General features: G+C 41.9%; 1 long non-coding RNA gene across 1 annotated transcript; it reads left to right on the top strand.

Annotated features, from left to right (window-relative positions):
* The first annotated feature begins 11 nt into the window (after window positions 1-11).
* On the top strand, window positions 12-16,144 carry LOC142913290 (uncharacterized). Its single transcript, XR_012934600.1, has 5 exons — window positions 12-597; window positions 6,676-6,738; window positions 12,049-12,253; window positions 12,892-12,966; window positions 13,335-16,144. It is a non-coding gene; the product is annotated as an uncharacterized LOC142913290 (long non-coding RNA).
* Window positions 16,145-18,907: the final 2,763 nt, after the last annotated feature.

The following is an 18,907-nucleotide window of genomic DNA, read 5'->3' as shown; positions in this document are numbered from 1 at the left end:
GTTATCTTGTTTGATCTGATGGCACATGCCGTGTGAAATAGCGTTCACGCGGAAATTCGATTTCAAAAAGTGTCCATAATTTGTCCATTGCGTAAACGTGGAGTTTCGTAAACTGAACGTTCGTAAATCTAGGGATATATGGATTTCAGAAATACGCAGTTTACTTCGTGACGAATTCATTATTACTCGTATGTACCTTGAACTTATTTCGCACGGTACATAGGCAATTAAGCTAATCGGAGGAGCAGAGGAAGAACAAAACACAACACAAAAATCAGTGGCAAAGAAATTCGCTTCTGTAGCTCTACGACGATCAGGAGCCATTGCTTGAAATGTTGCCTATTGAATGGTTCCCTCTTCATGGTAGTGTTTTTTGACGAGTTGGTTGATATGTTATTTGTGAAGTCCTTTTGAGCGTAACCTCAGTCTCCACCTACCTCTCTAAGCCACACCTTGCCATATAATCTTCACTTCCCTCATATAGGTGGTGCATTTGGGCTGCATCGGAGGTTTAAAGGACAGGTGTTATTGCCTTGAAAAAGTTTCAAAAATATAATAAGTCTTGTTCCTCCATGAAGCAGTGAATTCGGCCTACAAGTGAGTATTCAACGATATGTGAATATGTGTAGATGTGTGTGTATGAGTATTAGCGGGGAGTGGTAGTGTATCGGTTGGCGTGCAGCACTGTGAACCCGGCGACCCGGGTTCGATTCCCGCTCACGGCCAACACCAGTGACGATTATCTGAACCGGTCCTGGGCATCCCCTAAGTAGACTCAGACTCAAATGAGTACCCGGTGTGGTGTGTAAACATCACCACTGGGGAGACAAAAGGCGGTCGGACGTGGTGCTGGCCACCCACCCCCTCGTGTACTGTTGCAGCCTTCATAGGTTATCGCTAACAACACTTGCCCCTACAGTCTGTTAAGGCTATACGGGGGATCTTTGTCTTTGGGGAATCAGCCTGGCACAAGCGCCACTTAGTGGCGAATGGCGGCAGTTGTTGTTGTGGACTTTTAGCCACCGGGCGAAGTTCGCACAGTATGGGGTACAGCTGGTGCATCTACCGATCATCTCAGTCAGCCAACCCATGGCACCTGGGTCTGTTCCGAGACATCCTGTTAGCGAGCCTTCGTCACTTCACGTGGTCTCAAAGTGCACCTGGCCTGGCACAGGCGCCGTGGTGACGTCACCGTCACTTAGTAGTGAATGGCGGGTATTGTATTATTATGTGTGTATAGGGAGAGCGGTAGTGTAACGGTTGCGTGCTGCGCTACAAACCTACCCTAGGTCGACTCAGCCTCAAATGAGTGGTGCGATTTGAAAATATCGCCACAGAGGAGACAACGGCGGCCGGGCGTGGTGCTGGCCACCCACCCCCTCGTGTGCTTATCAGCCTTAATACAGCGAGGGAAAAAAGTATTTCATCCCCTGCTGATTTTGTACGTCTGCCCACTGACAAATAAATGATCAGTCTATAATTTCAATGTAAGGTTTATTTGAACAGTGAGAGACAGAATAACAACAACAAAAATCCAGAAAACGCATGTCAAAATGTTATAAATTGATTTGCATTTTAATGAGGGAAATAAGTATTTGACCCCTCTGCAAAACATGACTTAGTACTTGGTGGCAAAACCCTTGTTGGCAATCACAGAGGTCAGGCGTTTATTGTAGTTGGTCACCAGATTTGCACACATGGCCTTTACCAAATACGAAGAATAGAGAGATACATGCTTGGATTTGCAAACAGGCAGACAGATGAACATGTAAATTTAGAGAATGTATGCGAGTTAACGGCATTATCCAAAGTTTTGTCGCCATACATTGCTAAAAGGGATGATGGCCAAAAGGCAAGAATGACGACGAAGTGGCAAATACGGAATGGGACGCATCTGTAAGCAATTGAATCAGCTCGTGTCCAGACGCTTTGTGGATTATTGCATCTTGGGATCGTGAGAGATGGCGATGGCTTGGGAAAAACGTCATCCAGCAGTGGCTTGATTATAGCTGATGATCACTGTTTATGTTTACGCATATCAGAATGTTACATGAAATTTTAAAATGTTGTATTGGATCATAGTTAAAAATGTAATGTACTTTTCTTATCACCAGGAAAGAGCTCAATGAAATTAACTTCCTGTTGTATATGGCATACTTTATTTTAACAAATGAAGGCACATTGACATTGTCAACTAAGCTATTAATTGATCAGATGAAAGTCCATTCGGATTAATGTCTCACGTAATTGACGTTCTTTATTTAACCACGTGACAGCTATTAACATAAATTACCTTTAATAACCGACGTCCGTTATTTAAACATGTCACCTGTTGAATCATGTCCTTGTAGCCAGCCCATCCGGCCCTGTCTCCCGGCGTGTTCATAACGAGAGAACAGGCCGGATGAAGAACATTCAGAGACAAGTGATGTTAAATTTTTATTTAAAGCTTTCGTGACTGCAGGGATTCATATTCTTGGTTCTTTCGGTAAAGTCAGGTAGAAGGGAAACAATAAAATAATAAATCTAAAACAATAAAAAATTCTGACGACGTTTCGACCACAGCAAGAAAATTTTCTTGCTGTTTTCACACCTGATGATGATTGCTTCTGTTGCAGACGGAACGTCGTGAGAATTTTATTGTTTTATATTTTTATTATTTTATTGTTTCCCTTCTACGTGACTTTACCGAAAGAACCAAGAATATAAGCGATGTTAAGTTTGCGTTGTGTTCGTTTCCCCTTCCTCATCGTCGCACGGCTGCTTGAGATTACTGGACAACTTCGTGCAGGAACACACACGAATGGGCCACGTGACAGCAACACTTTGTTTCGAAATGTTCTCTTACGGGGAGCCTTCTTGTCTCTGCGACATTGACCAAGAGACCCTGCGTCGGCCCACGTGCTACAAAAACCCACAGTGCTCAATCACCCTACTCCTGCTTGCCCAGCTCGCGAAATGATCACACATTCCCCGCACCTCCGATTATCACGGCTGGGTTACACATTACGAAAGAAGTTAAACTTACGTACATTTATCACATTTGAACAAAAGTACCTGCAAAAATTATAATTCCCACGGAAATTTCTACCAAATTTAAGCATATTATTGACATGCAATCATAATAATACATATAGAAGATGTAATATGTAATTATATTACTACATAAATGAGGCAAATCATAGTTTGCTAAACACGAGTATAAAATATACATTTTGTTTCCTATCGGAATCAACAGCCAAATGAATCTCTGCCAAAATACTGGGAAGACTGTGTTCACACCAAACTCCTGAAGCTCAGTGCTAAATCCGAGTCTGCATAGTGGCTATGTTGTGCATTGTAGCCAATTGTACTGAGAAAGTTTAATCACGTTGAATGAAAATAACTGCCCTAAAATGGATTCTCTTTTACCATCACAACGTTTAAATCACCTTCAAATTGCTTCATAGATATATTAATTGACCAAAAGTACCCCAAACAACCGTTAATAATGCTCGTAAAACAATGATACAACCGCGACACATCTCATTACATCTCTCATCGTACGCCGCCCTTCACCAACACCCTCCTGCCCCCTGGCTTTAGCTCGACCGAATAACTCGTCACACATTCCACTGTGAAATTTAAAATATATAATGTGATGTCATTTTACCTACCTTTTTCACCCCCGACGATGGGGGGCGGGGGGGGGGGGTGTAGATTCCTAAAACTCTATAACCGCAAGTTATGGGTTTAGCTCAGGCCTGGAACTCGGCTTTGTTAAAAGTCAGTCTGTTGAGAGCATACGATCCAAGATCGAGATCTCTTACTATCTGTCCCAGGTGAACCATCGCCACCCACGCCAATGATCACTTGTCGGCAGGTGGGGACTCGTCTTGCCAAACTGATGCTAAGGAAACAACCACTTTATGCGCTTCGCCCTCGGGTAGACCTGAAGCAGGACATCCGATTTGGCTCCTGGAACCTACTAACCGTAAAAGACGATGAAAAGCTACCATTACTGGCGAGGGAGCTGCGTGACATCAGAGTGGAAGTGGATGCTTTGTCCGAGGTGCACCGTCCGGGCATTGGAGAGATGTAGTACGTATGTTGAACTTCTTAAGTGTAGGTAGCTTCACCTTCCACTGATCTGGATACGCTGGGGGCGTGCATCGGAGAAGAATAGCATTTTCAATCTCCTCACGGCTGGCCCTGCCAGTCAAGAAGATCCAGGCCATTGATTAGGGTTTAATGTACATGAGAATGAGGCACTCCTTGGAATGCATCTCTTGCATTTCAGCGTACGCTCCAACCGAAGAGAGTGATCTCGAGAAGGAACATTTCTACACTAATCCATTGGCCACATTGTGTGACTTTAATACATTCGGTGGCATCAATTGAGCTGGCTATAAATTTGTATTGGGTCCCCATGAAGCTTTTAAACAGAACACCATTGGCTCGATTCTCCCAGACTTTGCAAAGGAAAGAGGGCTGAGAATCGCAAGATCTTGACTTCTAAAACAATATTGCATTCTCACACCCTGAGGGGGTGCGTGCACCCCAAGTTAAGAACCACTGAAATAATGCCTTGGAGTGAAACTTTCCAAAAAACATCACTTTACATCTGTAGAGACGCTGAAGATCATTGAAAAGAGCCACACAGGAAGACTGAATGGTAAGATGGAAGCGCACAGGAAACTGAGTGGCGAGGTGAGGTCCTCTTGGGTGATGGGTTGAGGGGAGGTAGAGGGTCGGCTGTGGACTGGGAACCCTAGACTTGCTTACCTAGCCCTACAACGTCTACGTGCAAAGCCTCAGTACTAGGGGTCCTCAATCAATGCAAGCGATAGAAGGCTCTTATCAGAACGAGAATAATGGGCTGAGTATTTTTAACAACTACTCAATGCTGCCCCATCTACTGGTAGAACTACATACTTTTCTGAAGATGCTGTGATGTTTGCTGAGTCTCTCTAAGTCCTTTTTATAGCTCCTGAGATCCTGGAACTGGAACTAAAACCTTTGGGATTACAGGTCTGCTGGATGAAGACAAAATATAGGCATTTTGTCACTCTGTGGATTAAGCTATATGGCCAGTCAAAGTGAGCGAAAATGTAGAAGTGATGAAGAGATTCACTTACCTAGGTAGTGTTATTCAGGATAATGGGAGCTCAGAGACAGAGGTCCAAAGATTCCCGCACGTCCAAAGAATTTCCATGGCACTGTGAGCCAGGCCTAGAAGTCTAAAGACGTCCAAATACGTGGAAAAGAGGCCATGGAAATGTTCAATCATAGTGTATGGCAATGCCATCATCTGGACTGGAGGTTACAGGTTCAGGTCTTCAAAGCTATAGTCGTCCTTTACGGAGAAGAGACTTAAATACTCATACCTGTCAACCCATATTGTTTTCCTGTATTCATTTACAAGGAAATTTCGTTTTTAGGTCCATACGGCGTACAGCCGTTTCAATACAGGCAAACATGTATATTTGTTTGTTTCTCCCATATGATGGGACTTTATAGGATGAACGTTGAGATATATAAGGACATGGGGTGACCAATAAGATCTGAATTGATCTGTAATAAAGTAGGAACTGATAAGGGGTTGACAGGTATAGATACTTAATAAGTAATTGAAGTTAAAACTGAACTCTTTTGTCACAAAATCCTTCATAAGAATTCGGGGATATTTGGTGGGTTGACTTTATTTCAAACTAAAGCATACTCGTGGAAGCTGAGATGGGACTGACGACCTCCTTAATAAACGTGCACGTGGCACGTGTTTCCGAATGGTATAACCTACCAACCAGCTTCTCTGTGCTGAAATGGCATCAGCCATAAGGAGGTGGAAGAGACGAAAGGGGTGATTATGTGCTGCATGGCTTCAGCAGATGGATGGCCATTATTGAGGGTTGGGCATGGTAAGGACGTTGGGTTGGGAGGTCGCCAAGGGGAATCCAGATGGCTGGGACCTCGAACTGGATGTGGCAATGCGCTGTCGTGCCGTATGCTGCCATATCTGATCTGATCTGACAATGAGGTCGCTGACGCCATTTCCTTTTACACTGCAGTGTCAAAAACGGTAAATCACGCAATAACGAAGAAAATGCTTAAAATAACAAATCGTGCCTTCAACTGTGACCAAGAGACACAGCATCATCCCACATCCCACAGCTATTTTATATATAAAATTATCAAAATCAACTTTCATATAAAATGTAACTATACATAAATTAACCTCCATTAGCCAATTAGCCAACAGTAAATTAACATTGATATCTCATAATTATCATTCAAGTATATTATTATTAATTTTAAAATGTACACCTAAGCTCCAAGACAATGCACGCTTACCCATCTTCAGCCTGTTCAAAATGAATTTGTAAGCTGCTGTCTGGTCGTGGCCTAATGTGTACTTGTGACTTAGGTTGCAATCCCTGAGTTACTATGCATTACGTGATACTTCACCTTACTGATATTAACTGTATGGTGCACTTTATGCCTTAATTCACGTGTCATTTTCACCCGAACACGTAAAATGCAGCAGCAAGATACCAAACTCTCAATTTCCACAGGGGGACTCTGACATGCTGTTGAGTGATCAATTGTATGTGTGATTCATCACAGGTAAGTCCACACCTGCTACACAGTACAATGAAGATCTGGGTGTCTGTTAATTTGTTTTGTATTCTTTTACAGGAATCCTGACCTGCATTCATTAAATAATGGACCGGTGTCATCTTCTCATATTTCTAATACTCTGTAAGCATCATCATCATCATCATTAGCAGTAACAATATCATTACCACCAACACAAATACCAATGTAACCACACTACTAGGGTTGCTTTGAAATAATCAAAAACATATGATGAGTTATCACATTTCATTATATGAAAGCAAAGGCTGACAGGTCCAAAATGCCAAGATCACAGCAACGAAAGGGTGCCACAGATGTCCAAAGTTGAGTCGTTCTTCTGGTATATTACGAGGTTATGGGTGAAAAGCTAAACTTGAAAGTTGAGGTTCGTGAGCTACAAAATAACTTATGGTGGTGGTTTTCCTGATACTCTCGAATTTTCCTGTAACGCATCTTTTACAGGCAAGAGTTAAAATTGTGTTCCTTTGGTTACCATATCCACAGTCACATTGTGAAATATCTTTGGAATATCACCACAGACTGGCATACCCTCATTGCAGTGTTGAGGTGAGGGTTGATATTTCTTAAGCACGAGATATGTATGTATGTATGTTGAGCTTTCACACTGTATGTAGTCAACCTTGCTAATCGGAGATGCTAGCACAAAAAACGAGCGTGAAGTACGAACCAAGATTGGTTTGATTAGAATTATTCTAAAATGCAGGACCTGCTCGACTAGAGAATGTAATCCCCTCGTATATGGAAAAATAACATCTGACACCAGCAGAAGAAACAGTCAAACCAGCAAATCAATGTTGAAGCCCAAACAAAAATACATATTAAAAACAAGTTGTGGCAAGAAAAGGACAAAACGATCGAGCTTCACACTGATATACATGCCATTAGGAGCTTTATTCTAGGCTATAAGGGTCATTTACAGTCCAAGCACCTATGGTCCCACGCCACGTTGAGCCCAATTATTGGTCAATGCTCCATACATTAAAATGAAGTCAGATGGAAGGAGCATTTCGAAATACTACTGTACCGTGAGTCATTGATTCCACTATTTGAATCCATCCCTCTCGCTAACCTCCCCCCTGTCTTCAAAGAAGTAAGAAGTGCTATCATACAAGCCAAGTAGAACATGTCTGCAGGACCAGATGGCATACCAGTTAAAGTCTACAAGGTCGGAGGTGAAGAACTGATAGAGATGCTCCACAAACATTATTCAAATCTGGTACAATGACAAGGTTCCGGAGGACTTGATACAATGCAATCATTGTTATAATATGTAAGTAAGGAGATACATTGGAATGTGGACATTATCAAGGTATTGGCTTGATCTGCCTTGATTCCTACGTGAGGGAATTTTCTCACAGAGAAAATATTGCCGGAATTTCAGTGCAGGTCAAGGCCATCACGCGGGACCACTTATATGATCTTCATTGCTTACTAAGTCCAGGACAAGTGTCGGGAACACAATCAGAACCTGTACATGGTCCTCATCAATTTAACAATGGCCCTTTACAAGGCTTCATGTAAATTTACTGGACATTTTTGAAAAAGAGCTTCATAGCTCATTGGATTTTTTCAGGTAATATACAGATTATGATTTTGATTCAATTGTAACACCCTATTGAAGGTACTGGCCATATTTAACTTCAATACGAAATGTATTAAGTTGCTAAGGCTTATTTACGATCAGATGAATGCCACTGTTTTCTCTATTAGTACTGAAAAGGAGCTCATTCGTAATGAAAACTGGAGTTAAGCAAGGAGGTGTTATTGCTCCAACACTGTTCTATATCTTCTTAGCAGTCATTCTGATTTACGTTAAAGACTGTTTCTCACTGGAATTGGCATCCGATAGAGAATGAATGGGCAGCTATTTAATCTTCATTGTCTCTGCTCAAAACGAAAGTATCCAAGGCATTCATTCCGTATAGTCAGTTGACAGTGCCAATCTCGCACGTACAAAGATTGACCTCCAGTCCACATTGGATCCTTTTTTACAAGCTTACCAAAGCCTAGGATTCTCATGTAACATCGAGAAGACAAAGATGCTCGATCAGCCTGCCTCGCGCCGTGCACATGACCCACCACAGATCACCATCGAGGGACATTCTTTGGAGACAGTTAAGGACTTCTGTTACCTCGCTTGTCATCTCTCTCAAAGTGCCAACATGGACACTGAAATGAATCACAGGATCCAGCATACAAGTGCTTCCTTTTGAAAACTTATACAACGTATTTTCACGGAACTGTGACCTACGGAAGAATACCAAGATTCAGGTGTATAATGCAGTCATTATCCCTATATTCCTTGAGGGATGTGAAACCAATTTAGTGAAACCAATCTGGAGAGGTACTGCCAAACGATGCTTCTGGAAGATTCATCACATCGAGTGGGAATATCAGTGGAAAAATTCGATTATCCTCTTTGAAGCCAATTGTCACCTGCATCGAGGTAATGATCCTCACGCACAAACTTCGCTGGACCAGATATTGTTTGTGTGGATGCCGAATTCTCATCTCACCAAACAAGCCGTCGACTCCCAGCTCACCTGCAGTGAGAATTCCTATGTTTGTCAGAGGAATTACTACAAAGACACACTGAAAGGATATTTTAAAAAAACTGACGTGGACATCACAAGCTGGTAGGGGCAAGCCATCAACCGACCTCAATGGCGCCACATCCTCTGCCAGGCAATTGCTGACTTCAAGGAGAAGGAAAGTCAAGATAGGTCCTACTAGCAGCAGCCAGCCGACCAGACCCCACTCATAGTCACAACAAAAATAAAAAAAAATAATCGATAAACTTTTATCGATTTTTTTTACTTCTCAGTGTTAGTCTGGTGGTGATCTGTGGTGGGCCATGTGCAAGGCGAGAGGCTGGCTGATAGAGCATATTTGTCTTCTCACGAGATCAAATAGAGCATCAGGCTCCACCAAAAATAAACCTCCCCACAAAAATGTAGACTGAGGACACCACTAACGTCACGGAGGTGCTGGGGTTTATCACTGAGAAAGACCCAGAATGGGAGCACAGCAGCTCCTAAAACCTTGTCTCGCACTGCTGCCTTGTGAAAGTGCAGTAGAATGTGAGTAGAGTGCATCATACTGATATTTTATTACACCATTATTTTTATGGTCTAATACCGTTTGAGACTAGGCTCGAAAAAAAGCTGTCTGGTGTGGACCAATCAGTTTCAAAGACAAAGAGTAATGCATATATTATTAGAGTATGTTTTTTGTTTGCATTCTGACCACAAGTATTGTGGTTAATGCAGACATGATTCCTTGTATATGGTTTCAGTTTGGTGTTTTAACATCTTAACACCTGTTTTGTTGCCAGAAAAAAGGGAAAACCTATTCTCATATGGTGTGAAATAAAGTTTATCACCTGTATTATTGTTATTATTATTAGGGTGATTACCGATACCCAAATTATGACCTGATATATTGCTCATAAGAAATAAATAACGAACGCTTTACCGTGCATACATTGTTGTAATGACCCTTTTAGTACTACTTCGTTTAGTACTCACTTCTCCAGAAACGTATCTTAAGTGCTAAGCGAGGTCTGCCTGTATAGGCAATACATGGCAGGTCAATTAACATTGTTGTGGCAGATTAACAGAAAAATACACTCTTAAAACGTTTCGGGAAATTTCCTGAAACTCTCAGGTATACTGGCCGAAGCACTTCAGACTATTAAGGGACAACTCAAATTTCAGGGGAACAAGCCTCAATTTCAAGGCCAGAAAACTTGAGACAATTATGTTCATGTTTTTACTTTAAAGTTTGCAAGCGATGACCTCAAATTTATGACGTGAAAATTTAGACTCTTCCTCTGACATTGAGTTGTCCCTGAATAGCCTAAAGTGTTTCAGGCAGGATGCCTGAAATTTGAAGTTGTTCATTTGTAATGTGCGTTACGCAGTGCATGACACAGCAATGACCCCTTTTAGTACTACTTACGTACTGTGGGGTCTTCCTCAATTTTTGGCTTTGGGAAATGTTTTGTCCAAATAATTTAACATCCTGTAATACAACTTAGCATACATTGTTAAAAAATAAAACCTATAATAATAGTACTATAATACAAAATTATTCCATGAAATGTAATTAATATATTCTACGGTGCATTATTCATTGAGAAAGACAGAAAAAAAAGTATTCTGAACAGTTTATCGCAATGTCTGTTTAAATTCAATGATTGTAAGATATGAGAAAAACAATGAAGTCTATATGAATAAAATGCAGCTTTCAACATTCCACAATACATCTCAATTTCACTGCAACATTAAGTGACAACTAGTTTCACAGGAGTAACATTTCTTGATTTAGATGCGAAACAAGTGATAGTACATTACAAATTGAGTCCAGCATTCAGTATTCTCAACACAGAACACATTCATAGGGAGCTTCTGGAAGGTGTGCTGAAGGAGCCATTAACCAGGCTATTTATTGTTTTTCGGAGCCCTTCTCAACCGACCTGAATTAATGTACCGATGCCTTCCATCAACCCTTAACTGGACCCCAACCACGACCATCTCTTTCCTAAAAAAATGATGCCTCATGCCCTCACAATGTTCACAGCCAATAACATGCCTGCACCACCGGTGGTATTTAAAACTGTTTTGTTGCATTGCATTTTCTGGGATTTATATTACCGTTTGTTTATAAAAATGTGATTACGTTGTTTCGTATATTTATTTTATATTTGTCAAGTATATTTTATTGCTTAAAAATATACCCAGTAAATAGTTATTGTTGTGATTGGTGAGTGTTGGATTGAGTGGTTTAGTTCGTGGGAGGCGTGGTTATCGATTTATAACATGATCGAGTTTTATTTTCTTTTGAGCCCTCGATCTATAAGGGACTGCCACTTGGTAGTTCAGGTCAAACTACGATGGATGGTACAATTTTCCTTAAACGTGCTGACATAACGGGATTAACACAATGCCCAACACTTTAGAATCAGTCACCAACCGAGGCTCATATTGAGTCGTCATTTGTTGTAAAAATAGGTTGTGCACCAAGGCAATTGTGAATAAAAGTCAAGAAGGCTATGCCATTTGGCAAATGTTATAAATACAAATAATGTGTTTAGCCTCATTTTTCAGGCAATTTAAGTAAATTTAGACAGTGGTTAGATGTGCTCAATTGGTACAGTAACGTAAACTTTATTTTGAGTTGAGTCAAATGTTATGAAGGCATGGGCGATCTGCGATGAAATCTGGTATGTGAGTAGTATAGTTAACACGTTTTTCAAGATTGGTGCCATTCCTGTTACAATCTTTCTACATATACCCTCTGCAGCTTAGAGGAATGTGTGAAATTTTGTTTTGAGCCCCACTTGGAAAGCCGCATTGCACGTTGCCTGTGTATGTAAGTGTACGTGCTTGTGTGTGCCTTTGTTTTTAATAGACCAAACATCGGCAACACCCATTCCAACCACAACTCCCACTGCAACCACAACTCCCACGCCAACAACAGATGTGCCATATGGCAAGCTGCATTACAGAGCCATCATTACGATCACCCTTGGAGTCCATGCTGCAGTCCTTATTATCATTTATATTTGCTGGAAGAGAAAATACTGGCATTCAGTAATCTATAGAACAGCAGCCCCGTGAGTACTGACTGCACCTGCACTGATAGCACAGAGTGGTTAATAGCACACAGCTCATAATGGCCGTATCGAATGTATAAGGCTTGCTCGGATATAATTGTTTACTATATGTAACTTTGTCATTCTAATTTGCATTTCATTGTAGTTTATGCTTTGCTGTAATTGCAGGATCGCAAAGTATGCATGTATGTTGAACTTCTTTTGTACCGTACGCAACCAAGCATGCTAATCAGAGGTGCGCGGGAAGGACAGGAAACTAAACACAAAAAGCAGTTCTCAAGAAATGCGTTTTCAAATGATTTATTACTTAAAACGATTAAGGACGTCAATCATTAGAGATAATCAATCTCGATGTTTTCTAACACACTTAGGTAAAGGGCGTCAGTTTTAATGAGCAATATGAATTAAATATATCCTAGTTAAGGCGTATCAATCATAAAACATAATGAATCTCAATGGGCTCGCACACGCTTAAATAAAGGTGAGCAAAATGATAGGCGGAGTAAATGTTATTGTAATTATTCTATGGAAGTGTTTGGCAGCTGGGACATCTGGGTTCGATCCCCATCCAATGACAGGCACGATGTAAGTCAAGGTGGTGATGTGTGAACGATGTGTGTCCACTTCTGCCTCTACAGGCCTCGTGAAGTAATTCTACTGAATAATATCGGAGGAAGAGAGTTAGAAAGATGCATCCAGAGCCCCTCAAACAGGTAAGAGTAAGAAACACAAAATATGATCTGCTCTAACTGAATAATTCACTCACACACGTCAGTATTTTAACAGCACCATGGGTGTGTCATATAAAGAATGTGTATGTAATACAATGCATAATGAAGTAACAATTGCAATCGGGTGTGATGCTGGCGACAAAACCACTTATTTGGCCATGCCAGCATTAATAGGTGCTTGCAAATAGCACTTGCCAAAACAATATCTAAAGGCTTTAGAGGTTGGCGGGAGGAGTAGAGTATTTTTATGGACTATGTTCGCATTTGAATTAACTATGTATCTTTGAGAGAATCTTGCACTGATGATTTAATACCGTCACTTATCGATGACTGCTGTCTTTGTGAGACAGCTTTTAAGTTGCACCGGACAGGCTTGGATGAAGATGGAGAATGCAAGACCCCAACTTAGAGAAGCCAGAAGTCTGGTCAACCATTCCCAATCATCTTTAACGAAGGCAGCAATTTTACCGAGAGGCTTTCCAGTGTAAACAATCAACACTCATAGAGTGAATGTTTAAGATACCAACAAATTATAGAGATTCTGTTGAACCTATATACCGTGTTAGTTCCGTGTAAAGCTATAAAAAAAATCCTCGCTTGGCTAGGACAACCCCGATCTCAGGCTGTCCTGGTCTCTCCCTGAAGCTTTGTCTGTTAAATGTGGTTTTGTCCTCTGTTTACAATTTAATTAAACCCGCCCATAAATGTTGTCGCTTTACAAGAATTCAAATCATAAATTGCTGCCTTAGCAACCGAGTCAGCAATGATTAACATAGAAACACATATTCACAGAGACGTGACTACTGACAGATTCACCCATAGACTTTCACAGATAAATAGACTCAGACTCACGGAGTAGAACTGGTTTAGCTTTAGAGAGTAAGGATCCATTACAATTTCTCAATGTAATTATTTGGCTTCTGACATGATGTTAAACGCACAATGAAAAATGATAAATTAAGGGGAAAAAATATACGGAAAGTACTTTTTTATCACTATATATGTTTAGTCTTTATACCTACATTCTGTATACATTATAAGGTCACACTCATTACACACAAAGTGCTTGCCACAAATGAACCACAATAGCGTGCTGATCTCGTCAAAGAACATAAACTATCATTATGCGAACTCTGGTCATCCTCGCAGTAACAGTGGCTTTTAGCTCGCCATCGAACGAAGATGGTCACCGCATCGCGCACTTTCAAATGCACTTCTGCGGCCGTCTGGAACATTCTTCCCTCTGATATTAGGAAGCTTCTAGAGCCATGCACTTTAAAATCATCTCGATTGGCAAACTCATTTCCGTAGAACTGCTTTTTGTTTAGTTTGTTGTCCTTCCCCCATACCTCTGATTAGCACGGTTGGCTCGATACATTGCAAAATAATTGTGATGGTGGTGATTGTGATAATGTTCGTGATGGTGTTGGCGTTAGTGGTGGTGATGGTGTTGGGTTGCTGTAGTGTAGCGGTTAGCGTACTGCACTACAAACCTGGTAACCCGAGTTAGATTCCAGTTCATGGCCAACACCAGTGACGATTATCTAAACCTGTTCTCAGCCTCCTCCCCTTGGTCGATTCAGACTCAAATTAGTTCCTGGTGCCGTATGTAAACATCGCCACGAGGGAGACAAGGGCGGCCGGGCGTGGTGCTGACCACCCACCCTCTCATGTGCCCTTCCAGCCTTGATAGGTGCTCATTAACAGCACTTGCACCAACAGTCTGTTCAGGCTATACGGGCAATTGTTGTCTTTGATTGTGTTGCATGTATGTATGTTGAACTTCTATGTAGCCAACTATGCTAAACGGAGATGCGGGGGAATTACAACAAACGACGCCCAAAAAGCTATTATACATAAATTAGGTCTCAATCTAGATTATTTAAAAGTGCATAGCTCCAGTGGCGTCCTAATATCAAAAGAAAGAGCAATCAAAATGGCCGCAGAAACGCATCTGAAAACGCGCGATGCAGTGACCATCTTTGCTCGATGGAAAACCAAAAGCTACTCTGTGAAGATACCCGGAGCTTGCGTGATGATTCATGCTCTTTGACAAGATCAGTAAGGTATTGTGGTCCATTTTTGGCAAGTACTTTGTGTGCAGTGTGTGCGCCCCCATAATGAATTCATTCGGCAACCTGAAGCCAACGCAGCTCGGCGAGCACTGGACAGACATTGTTGGATCTTGCAGTACCCGTCATGACACGTGCCAAAGATGATTGTACACGCTGCAGCTAGGTAATGTTTTTGACAGATATCCCGGAGGGTAGTGAGTTGCAATAATCAAGCATTGTCGATACTATGCTACATGCTTCTGAAAAATAATCTAATCGTTCAGTGGGCTTTAGCTGGTAAAATAAAAAGTTTAGTTTTATTAATATTTTTACATTTATTTTATGGATTTGCTTGACTTTCCTATACTTTGCACTCCTCTTGTCTATTTTGATTGTTTGTTGTAACTTTCTGACCTGCCCCTACTGGACAACTGTGAAAAAAGCTTAAGATTTTAGATTCTGGTGTTAGTGGTGGTAATGGTGGTGGTAGCCATGAGCCGGATTCGAACTCGGATATTTGTCTGGTACGTAGGGCACCAATAGACTACCTCTCTCCCTGTCTCATCTTTATTTCTCAACCGATTATGTACAACTTTAAACTTCGTATTATTTTTGTTGCTGTATTTAGAGAACCCCTCATATTGTGAGGCCCTTAGCTGTAGCTGACACAGCTTAGGCCTAAGTCAGGCCCGGAGCCGTTTCAGATTTATGAATAATTTAGTCTCAACACTGAGGTGGGCGGATACCCAGTGTCATATGTTCTCATAAAGGTTCGATAATTGCCAGATGAAAAAACGCCAGTTAGACAACTTCATTGGTTTATTTACATAGTTTCTCCACTTAGGTTCCAGGGAAACTTGTCCTTTTTAAATACAGGTGTCTCCGATTTAAGACTTTCAGATTTACGCCACCACGGATCCATTTACGACGCAGGAACTCGATGTACGACGCATCTTCTGACACGACTCCCAACATCTTTGAACAGTGTCAGTCATGTTTCTGGTATGACCTGGCATGGAGCTTTTGTTATTCTCGAGTGTTTGTGTGGATGTTTACCTAAGACACCCTGTTAATTGTGGCTAATAAAATGAAAAGCACATCGGCAAGTAATGTTTCTACTGTTTCTGCTGCATGTCTAGACAGAAGCGACCTCCAGTTAATCAGCGAACATTCTTTAATCACACCCATGCATCGATCGGCCTCCCATTGTATATGTACCAGATGGCAATTCATCTGGTACAGCCATGAAAGGCTTCTAAAGCTAAGTGGTCGAAGATGATGCACCATAATATAGGAGCCAGAAGACAACCTTGTCACACCTCAACGTGAACAGGGAATGGCTCTGATTCCCAACCATTTAACTTTACCCAGGCCTGCCGACCATCATGCAGGTCCATATTGATTGTGAGTCTAGATTCATGGACCCTAAAATCAAGAACAACCAAGAGTTTATACTCTTTGGTTCTATTGGGTAAAGTCACGTAGGTGAAAATAAAATAACAAAAAATCACGACGTTTCGGCCACAACACAAGCGGCCTTCATCAGGTGAAGGGACGAGACTGTCTGGAGGACAGCGCTGGAGTGGGAGAAGCCACGCTTAGATCACGACCTTTAAGCTGTGTGAGAAGAAAAACACCAAGCGCCTTGACAAAGGAATTAGCATATAATTTAGCATTGAAATGGCTCATTGAAATAGCTAAGTTAAAGTATACACATCCGCAGAGGTACCCCTTGACAAAGGAATTAGCATAGAATTTAGCATTGAAATAGCTGAGTGATTAGCTTGTAACTGGTCACAGAAATAGCTACGTTAAAGTCAGAGCATATACATTCACCGAGGCACCTAGTACTCATCAAACAGGATAATTTAGCAAAACACAATGACGCTCCGACAGCGGACCTAGATTTGAAGCTTTCGTGACTGCAAGGATCCATACTCTTTGGTTCTATTCGGTAAAGTCACGTAGGTAAAAAAATAAAACAACAAAAAATCACGACGTTTCGGCCACAACACAAGTGGCCTTCTTCAGGTGAAGGAACAGAACTGTCGAGACGACAGCACTTCAATAAACGCTGCTAATATTCGCAGCGTCTTTTTAAGCTCGGTGGGAGGAGCAGAGCGCCTTGACAAAGGAGTTTACATATCAAACAGGAGAATTTAGCCTTGAAATAGCTGTGTTAAAGTGTTGAAGCAGCAGGGTGTTAAAGTCAGAAAACTGGCATGTAACTGAAAGATTAGCATCCTGTTGTTGTGTAGAGGTTGCGGGGGATTGGTCACTGTGTGTGTGCAATAGAAAGAAAAACATTTAAAAAATTTAAGTTCGGCAAGAATGTGCTGTAACGGGGGGAGTAGAAAACAGGGGAAATATTAAAGCTTAAATGCAGGTTAAGGGGGGAGGGGGGTGGAGGAGCCATGTAGGGGACCTTGGTGGGGTGCGGAGCTGAGTTAATCCGTCTTTTTGTTGTGTAGAGGGTGATGCGTCACTGTGTGTGTGCAATAGAAACGGAAAATAGAAAATGAAAAATCGGCAAGAATGTGCTGTAAGGGGGGAGTAGCAAAATAGGGTTTAATAGAAAGTTCGGAAGCAATATGATTGGTATACCACTACTTGAAATTTAGCATTGAAATAGCTGTGTTAAAGTGTTGAAGCAGCAGGGTTTTAAAGTCAGAAAATATGTTTAATTTCTTTTACACTGTATGGAGCCAACCATTCTAATCAGAGGTGCAGGACCGCCCAAGCTTGAAACCACATTGGGGCTCCGCAAGCCTCTCCTCAGCATGACTGGCAAGAATCTTTTCCGGCACACTGAGGGAAATTTCCACGTAGTTATTACAGTCTGTGTGCCCCCCCCCCCCCCTTTTTTAAAGAGGGGAGCCACGATGGCATTTTTCTAATCCTGTGGAACCTGTCTTGTGGTGCTGAATATTGTGATCATGTAATGTAGGACAGTCTGCACACAGATTTCACCCTCCCTCAGCAGTTGATTTTCTTGGTCTCAGACTGCGGATCGTCCCTAGTACTTCAATAGATTTCACTTTGGCCTGCTACTCTGAGGAACAGCAGTCTCAGCAGGGTCGTCCCCACCTTGCCTCATGATATCTGGGATGAGAGAATTCCCCTCCCTCAAGACTTCACAGAAATGCTCTGCAAACCTGCAGACCTGTTCCTGGGGGTCTAAGATCAGATCACTGTTCTTTCCGTGAAGGGTGGTGATAGGTGACGTACTGTAAGTTCCTTTTTTATGTAATTAAAAAGTGACTTGTGATCGTGGGCTACCGAGACCGATTCCATCTCCACAGTAACCCGCGACCACCATTCATCCTTGCAGCACCACACAGCTCTCAGAATCTCCGAGCAAAGGCAGCGGTAAGCCTCCTCATTCTGCGATATGTAGACGATAGGAGTGGGCCTGTCGTTTTCGTTCAATTAGCTGGACCACCTCCTTTTTCAGCCAGGGTTTCTGGGGAGTTCTGGACTGCCCACCAAATGCAGCCATTACGGCTGAATGAGTAACAGTCCTGAACCTCACCCATTTCCCCTCAGTATCAGGAAGAGGGGGGGACGATGCCAACCCCAGCTCAAAGTAATATTGAACTTCCTACTTGCAACTATCTTCAGCTAGCTGAGACCAGGCTATTGTGGGTTTGAATATGGTCCTAACTGGACACTACCAGAGTGGAAGGCAGACATCTTACAGATGTCAATCCGATGGTCAATGGACAGATCAGTTCCATAGCAGGTCCTGGTGTCGTGTTAAGGACATGGGCTTGCATCCACTGTTCCATCAGTATATAGTTGATCAGATATTTGTGCATCCAGGCTGCTGTGTGGATGCGCTCATGCTGGAACAGTGTGTTCGTAATTAC

Source organism: Petromyzon marinus, chromosome 5 (genome assembly GCF_048934315.1).
Source record: "Petromyzon marinus isolate PM22_M1 ecotype Great Lakes invasive population chromosome 5, UKy_Petmar_22M1.pri1.0, whole genome shotgun sequence".
Classification (NCBI taxonomy): domain Eukaryota; kingdom Metazoa; phylum Chordata; class Hyperoartia; order Petromyzontiformes; family Petromyzontidae; genus Petromyzon; species Petromyzon marinus.
The sequence above is the reverse complement of the archived record's forward strand: the minus strand, read 5'-3'. Positions and strand labels throughout refer to the sequence as shown.